The sequence below is a fragment of the Calidris pugnax genome, unplaced genomic scaffold (assembly GCF_001431845.1).
Source record: "Calidris pugnax isolate Ruff unplaced genomic scaffold, ASM143184v1 scaffold252, whole genome shotgun sequence".
NCBI lineage: Eukaryota > Metazoa > Chordata > Aves > Charadriiformes > Scolopacidae > Calidris > Calidris pugnax.
In genome coordinates this window covers 3127676-3136123 of record NW_015091118.1, presented here as the reverse complement: position 1 = coordinate 3136123, position 8448 = coordinate 3127676, and positions in this window count along the sequence as shown.

The window sequence follows — 8448 nt, the reverse complement described above, 5'->3', positions numbered from 1 at the left end:
CATAGAATCACAGAATCACAGAATGAAATGGGGTTGGAAGGGACCTCTGGAGATCATCTAAGTCCAACTCCCCTGCCAAAGCAGGTCCACCTAGAGCAGGTTGCACAGGAACGTGTCCAGGCAGGTCTTGAATGTCTCCAGAGCAGGAGACTCCACCACTTCCCTGGGCAGCCCATTCCAGTGCTCTGCCATCCTCAAAGTAAAGTTCCTTCTCAATGTTTAGATGGAACTTCTTATGTTCAAGTTTGTTCCCATTTCCTCTTGTCCTATCCCTGGACACCACTGAAAAAAGACCGGCCCCATCCTCTTGACACCCTCCCTTTAAGTATTTATGGGCATTGATCAGATCCCCCCTCAGTCTTCTCCAGACTAAAAAGGCCCAAGCCCCTCAGCCTTTCCTCATAAAGGAGATGCTCCAGGGTCCTAATCATCTTTGTAGCCCTCTGCTGTACCCTCTCCAGCAGTTGCCTGTCCTTCTTGAACTGGGGAGCCCAGAACTGGACCCAGTGCTCCAGGTGGGACCTCACCAGGGCAGAGTAGAGGGGCAGGATGACCTCCCTCAACCTGCTGGTCACTCTCTTCTTGATGCACCCCAGGATGCCATTAGCCTTCTTGGCCACAAAGGCACATTGCTGGCTCATGGTAGTCCTACTGTCCACCAGGACTTCCAGGTCTTTTTCCTCAGAGCTGCTCTAATGTATGTGCCCATCACTCAGAAGCACCTCCACCATCAAGTACTACTGCGTGACACTGTTCTTGTTCAGACCTTTGGTGCTGAGATCATCCTAAGGCAGACCTGGCCATCATATCCCTTGTTCTCTAGATGAGTATCTGCTCAGAAGAGCTGTTTCAAAGCCTCTATAGTCTTCTACTGCCAGCACAAGTTCAGTGTGCAATGCACTTGCACCCACTGGGGTCTATTCTCCAACCACAAGTGTCTGAAGGCAAGGATCTCTGGCTTCCCTTACACAAAAATATTGACATTTTGTTTTAGGCCTCTAACAATTGATTGCCTGGTGATGTACTTTATGCAATAACTAATTATTTTTATTATGGCTTAAACACCTGGCCACATGACTATTTGCACCTTCTTTGGAGAACTGTGAGTCCAGACAGGCAGCTTAAATTACAAGTACCCTAGTTTTGCCGGTCCTACTTCTAATTACTCACGCCTGGCAACAGGATCAGTGTCAGCAGTTTCAATGCTTCGCTCCTCATATTGGTTACACATGATCAATTGCACAGCTTTCCTCCTTTTTAAAATTTCTCACTGACTGACACATCCATTTATCTACAGCTCAATAGACACAGGCTACAGGTTCTGCTTCCATCAGTGCTAGAGGGTAAAGGGAAACACGAGCAGCGTGGAGGAGAAGCAACAGTTGGGTCTCCTCATTCCTTGGTCTCTCGGTGCCAGCAACAGAGGAATATTCCAAAGGGGTCAGCAGAGGACACTTCAGAGAATGTGGTCTTTTCCACTTTTTACCGCAATGGGGTTTTCACTTCATTTCCAGGAAAGCGACTCCACAGCAGGTTTGTACACTCCGGCCTCTTTGCAAGAGCAGTGGTGTCCGTTGCTCTCCAGATGGAAGCATTACCCGCAAATAACCGCACTGACATTTTCTTCTCTGCCCTCTTACTCTCCTGCCACGACCACACTAATAAGGCAGTAAGAGCAGGAAATGCAGACCAAGACATTTCAGATGACTAATAGAGTTCAGATACCCCAATTAATTTGGTGTCCAACATACGGCATCTTAAAGAACATCAGTTTTTCAGCAAATACTCATTCAGCATTATATGAAGATAAAATAACATTCAATAATCTCCAAGTACCAACTTAAAGCAAATGGTAACAACTTTGAGTTCCATTAGGACTTCTCTCAGACTTGGAGACAAAGGAATTACCTATTATTTCTAAAATATTCACTTGTACCTATCTAGAAACTATGCTTTTGTACCCTGCACGTTTGAAAGTGCAGTCACTGTGCACTTCAGTACTACACTGAACTGAACTCCATCTTCACAAAGCATTTTTTAATAAGGTGGGGTTTTTTTTTCCCTATATTGCAAAGAAAAAGAAGAATAATGCATTGTTTTTAACTACTGAAAAATGCCAGGGCACTCCACTAGTGGCATCATTTCCTTCAACAACTCGCTTTGATTTCACATTATTGTTTAGTTTCCCAAAACAAACATTTTGTCTCCTTCTTTTGAGAGGAAACAGTTAAATAGAGAGAAAGAACTGGTGATGACCTCTAAGTATAATCCGAGGAAATTTAGTATTAATTACACAAATATTTGTATTTTAATTGAATACGTTCATTTTGGATTACCTCTCTCCCAGTTCCTGCCTCAACAGAAAATGGGGCTGTTGGCAAAACTATTCTGGGGTTTTTCAAATGCCTAAGTGTTACGATGTAATCCACGGGCAATTTTACTTCTGGCATCTTTGCAACACCTCCATTTTTGCCTAAAAGACACCTTACTCGTGAATATGCTTTCCCTGCATATGTGCAAAACAGATGTCTGAACTTTGTGATTATCTCAATACCTTGGCATGTCTTCCACGTACATATATATTGAGTCTTTTTAGCCATGCTTTCTGTATTCTAATATCTATATTCTGTATCTGCATTAATAGCTGTATCTACCTGTTATTTGCATTTCCTGACATCTTTTGCTGTGCTCTAATCAGCTCATTGAGTATCTTCATCACTGCAATTGTTGTGGCTCCACTACCAGTTCCACACACACTGTTCTAAACATACAGCCCCAAACAATTTTATATTTATACTGTGAAGAACAAGAAACAGGGAGAGGAGCACACATGAAATGCTTTGTTGTTGTAATATTGAATGAATATTTTGCTCTGTCAGAATTTCAGCAGGATAAGACCATGAAAGCTGCAGTCACTCTAAAAAGCTTTGGATTTTAAGACCTCCAGTTGCAAAATCATAAGAGTAGCAGGGCTTGCTTTGGGGCTCTTCCTTTTCTTTGCTTTCCTGAGTAGCTCCAGCAGCTCCAGCCTTCTTGCCTTAGAAGTCAGGCAGTGAGACTGATGCTCTCTTGAACTGCTCTTTCAGTTTACTGATAAACAGATCAAGCACAGAACGCTTTATTTTCCTAGCTTATTTTATTGTGGTGACTCTTCCTAGTGTCACGTGAAAACTCTGCTCCCTCCATTTCCAAACTGTCCACTAAGTTAAAACACCTCCACGACTATAGTTACCATAGAAACTATCTCTAAGATACAGAACAATTTCTTAAAGAAGTCTGCAGAGGAGTACTGGGTATCATCAGAGCCGTGATACAATGGTTTGGGAGAAAATGAGGGATGGGCAGTGCTCCAGAGCCTGCATTTCTTACAAGTTTCTCTCAGCGATGTAGAGTGTCCCTGCTGAAATGGGAATGGCTGTTTGCACAGGGAACTGACTTACCAGGAGGTCACACGAGTATCACAAGGCCATCAAAAAATAATCAAACACAGTAATAAAACATGCCTTTGTATTGTCAAGTTGTTACACTTGTTAAGAGTATGAGTGTGGTGCTGCATCAGTCCCAGCTGATGGATAATATTCTCTGCATTTGGGTTCCTATCTGTGAGAGAATGACAGAATTCCTCTGGATGGAAATAATGTGTTATCTGGTCTTCTCATGATACTGACATCTTCCAGTCTTGCGGTATCATGAGCAAAACAAATCTCTTGTCACTTCAGCCCATAAATGGCTCCCTTTGGCATTAAAAAGTCTGTAAAAATCATAATTACAATTGCAAAAAAACAGAGACAAAACCCAAGTAACAGATCCCACACGCATTCCCGATGCATGACATCTCAGGCGTAAGTGCAGACACTTTTCTACTCAAAGATGCTGCCAAATGAAAAAAATGTCAATGCTATTTGTTCCTGCTACTGAAAAAAATATGTTTTCTGAACTGCATTTCAAAATCACTTTGTATCGAGAATGCCTGCTGGAACACAATTCAGAGCTGTTACGGGAGAATTCTGCTACCACCTTCTGGCTGACAGAAATACTTAGCACTTATTTAACCAGCGTACACTGAGCTCCTAACGTGGTTGCTGTTTTTTCAGTCTGCACCCTTCACACGTTACTGCCCCATTTTCATCAATATGGAAATAGGAAATGCACAAAAAAAAATTACACCTTCATTTACAAGCTTACAATATATACCTTCAATTACATGCCCTTCTGGTTAAAAAAAAAAATAATTGCAAAGAAGCCTAAATATTTGAATTTTTTTAAGGTTAAAGATTTGAAAATCATTGTTTTGTAATTACAAAGATTTAAATTGATCATAATTGAAATTAAACTTCTTGACATAAAAGTGCTTTTTTTTCCATTTCTAATCCCTCCCCCAAAAAAAGGTGTAGTGGTTCAATCCAATCTATTTCATTAAGTTATCAATGAACAGAGAAATCAACTGTTTGCATTGCTAAAAAAATAATTCACAAAAGATGTAGTCTTGTGAAATCTTTTTGTGCACTTCTCCCATTGCATATGTGATTTAGTCCCACTAACTTCACACTACTAGAAGCAAAGACTCTCAGTACACTTTCACTTGAATACAACTGCTTGCAGTAAATTGAATGAAAAAAGAGCGTAATCCAGGTGACAGTCTCGTTAGCTGTATTATCACCTTTGCTACCATTGCCACAATTTCTTCTTAAAACTTCTGGACTTATGTAACAAAATCAGTACTTCTTTCTTTTGCTTGAAGGCCATGAAGATGATCAGAGAGGGCTGCAGCACCTCTCCTACAAGGACAGGCAGAGAGCTGGGGTTGTTCAGCCTGGAGATGAGAAGGCTCCAGGGAGACCTCATACCCTCTTCCAGTACCTGAAGGGAGCCTCCAGAAGAGATCGAGAGGGACTCTTTAAGAGGGAGTGGAGCGACAGGATGAGGGGTAACAGCTTTAAACTGAAAGAGGGGAGATTCAGATTAGATATTAGTATGAAATTCTTTGCTATGAGGGTGGTGAGGCACTGGCCCAACTTGCCCAGAGAAGTTGTGGATGCCCCATCCCTGGAGGTGTCCAAGGCCAGGCTGGATGGGGCTTTGAGCAACCGGGTCTGGTGGGAAGTGTCCCTGCCCACGGCAGGGGGTTGGAACTCCATGATCTTTAAGGTCCAACTCTAATAATTTTATATTCTATGACTCTATGATTGGTTTTTAAGCGACTATACAGCCTTCAGCTGAAGAAAAGCCTGAAGGCATAAGGACAAAGGTTCAGAAACGAGATTATAAACAAGAACTTCATATTTGAATATGTTAAATAAATTTATTTTAAAACAACATCTGATTTAGGGAACTGTCCAAGAGAGCATCTTGAATGAGTTTGGCAATGCTGACCAAGTGGGAGCAATCAGATGAGCAAAGACTACGACCAAGTGGGAGCAATCAGATGAGCAAAGAGTACATTAAAGGAGTACATTAAAGATCATAATTATTTTCCATAACTAAGACCCGCTCACTTTTTCTAATATAATTTGCTGCTGTTGCTGAAACAGGAGGTTAGAACTCCCCCTCACCATGCACAAACCCAGATTTAGTTGTGTTGGCTCCCGCCAGGATAAAATAAGGTAAAAGGACAAAAAGCTGGAGGTGGAGCAAATACAAGCTCAAACACCTAGTTTGGTGGTAGTGCAAAAATCCACCAAATAAAAGTGAACATGATACAACACTGTAACTTTTAAGTAACTGATCTATATTTAGCTTTGTTCTTCTCCCACCAGTATTGCTGGAATCCATAGACTTTATTTTCAAATAACTTTGGGTCACAGAATTAGTGCACTATATGTATCTGCATGAATTATCTGAGTATTCCCTTTCACTTATGGAGCTGAATTTTTTAAATTTCATCATAGCATTTATGTTTCATTATTCACAGATTCTGTTGCATTTCATCCTTGTTTCAGCTGCAGCAAGAGTGATAAAACACTCATCACTGCAAGTTGTTACACTTTACAGAATGGCTGTACAGATTGCATCAGAGGTTTTACTCTCTGCTGCTAGGTCAAAGGCATGGAAAAAATTAAATAGGGAGGCATCAATGTATTATTTCGACTTTACCCATATCCTATTGAACTCGATAACGAAATTTCCAGTCTCCTTAGCAGGACCTGAAAGCAGGCTTCTGAAAACTGATTAAAAACTATCATGTTTTCTAGGTTTCAAAGGCCCCTTGAGAATCCAGCCATAAGCGATTAAGCCTCTCTCGAAATGCAGGCACCCAGGTTACTTAGATGACACCTTTGAAAATTCTGCCTTAAATGAATTCTTATGATCACACAGGGAGCCTATGCTAAAGGCAGATATCAAAGGCAGGTGGGGAGCCTTAACGAAGCATCTACTCAAATTCAGGCCATGTTTTAGCAGCAAGCACTCAGGTGGATTATTAGAAGCGGGTGCTGTTTAATCTCTCTCGCCTCCTGGGAAAAACTGGCATTTAAAAAACGTTAGCAACAGCAATCACGGGAGGTGGAGAAAAGTATTCTCTCCTAAAAAGCCAGTTGTTCTGTTTCTCCACAAGATGTGACATTTTAAGATGATCTGCCCATCAAATCTGAGCATATTCAGTCAAACTGGACAGTTTCTTGCAAACTCTGCAGGCTTTTGACTCTCTTAGCTTTTCAGGGATTTACATTTGTATTTAAACACCTGCTAAGCTTTCTAAAGAAAGGATTTGCTTAATTATTTCACATTTTGATATTTCCAGATCTGAAACAGAGCTACCTGTCTTGATGTTCAGTGAGCCCCCAGAATCCCTTTAAAGTTTCAAGAACTTCTTGTCTGTTCCAAGGAAGTTGAGGGAGCCCAAAATGCCCTTTGCCACTAATAAGAAGCCATAACATTCAGCTGTCACCGATGTAGCAGCCTGACCCTGGAGCTAGTCTTCACAATCTTCTCCACAACCTCTGCCAGTTTTATTCAAAACTGGTTCACTTCATTATTTTTTTTTGCAGTCCTAGGCTTAGCAATTCTTCATGAACAATGTCCTGGTTTGCAGGACCCACGGCTTCTCACCAAACAAACTGGCAAGAAAGTAAGCAGATTCTGTATTTCAAGAAGTGAACTGAAACATGCTGTTTCTTTATAGATTGGGGTTTTACAGTGAAATCTTATTGTTTCAAATGCTTGAAATTTTGTGACCATCTCACGAATAGATTTCATTACTCATGGGTGAGATGGGATGACTTTTGTCTGGTAGAAATTCAAGGTGGCTTTAAGCAGAGGAAACCTTTGCACAGAATCTAGCTCTATGCAAAAAAGGAGACATAAAAGCCTCTGCTATCAGCCAGGAAACACACCCAGTGTGTCAGGACACACAGAAAGTATTTGTGTCCAAGGGAAGAGCGTAGTGACACGCTACCCAGCAGTGAGAGCCAACTGAGGATAACATTACTAACACACACCAGATTTGATAATGTATTTTCAAGCTTAGAGCACAATGAACAGACACCACTTCTGCCTGCCTAAAGCTGTCCTTGACAAGGAATTGCTCTGCAATCTATCTTTTGACAGAATTCAACATCACCTTCTGCTCATTTTGCCAACCTGTTCAGTCCAAAACAGCAAATCCAATTCTTGGTAGAGGCTTCCTGCTTGTTAGAGAGTGCCTCGAACTAAAAACTTCCATAGTATTGAACCACTGTTTTTAGGAACATAAATGTTAAGAGTATTACAATGCATATTTCATGGTAAGCAGATGTAAAGGATGAAAAAACTTCACATGACAGCGGCCATCTCCAGGAATAATAAGCAAACAATTTTCACAGGTTCTCAAGACCACAGAATGGGCAGTAGTTCTGCTTTCTAAAAGGCAACACACATTCCTGGTTGTACTAGTTCAATCTGTCCAACTACTGCTTTGGGGGAAGCAGGGAAGATTTAGAAAGAGAGGAAAATATTGTCACAATGAATGTGGTGCTGTGACACTTCAATCTTCTGGTCCAGGTTGTGGATAATGCATCTCAAATTAAACAGGATTTTCTCTGAGAAAAAGAGATTGAACTCCTTCACTGCAGGAGAAACTTATTTTCGCTGTCTGATCATCTAATTTGACCCTCTGAATAACAAGGCATGGGAACTTCCTGGAGCAATTCCTGCTTCAGATATATAATCTGTGCTTGAAAGATACTCTGTTTTATATATCCGTATATATACACACACATAAAACAAATAGATACCATACAAACCCAATCATCCTTTTAAAGCTTTCAGTGGTAGAATAATAATAATAATCCCATCAATCATCCCTATTCTTAAAACTCTGCATCTGATTTCTGGATTACAGGTGTGTAGCTTCCCTTTCCAGCCACTGATTTTTTTTCTGTCCCTTTCTATTAGCCTCAGTGATCCTGTATCAAAAGGGGCAGTTTTCCATGGAATTACACAAACTATGATCAAGTCTTAAACTTCTCCAGA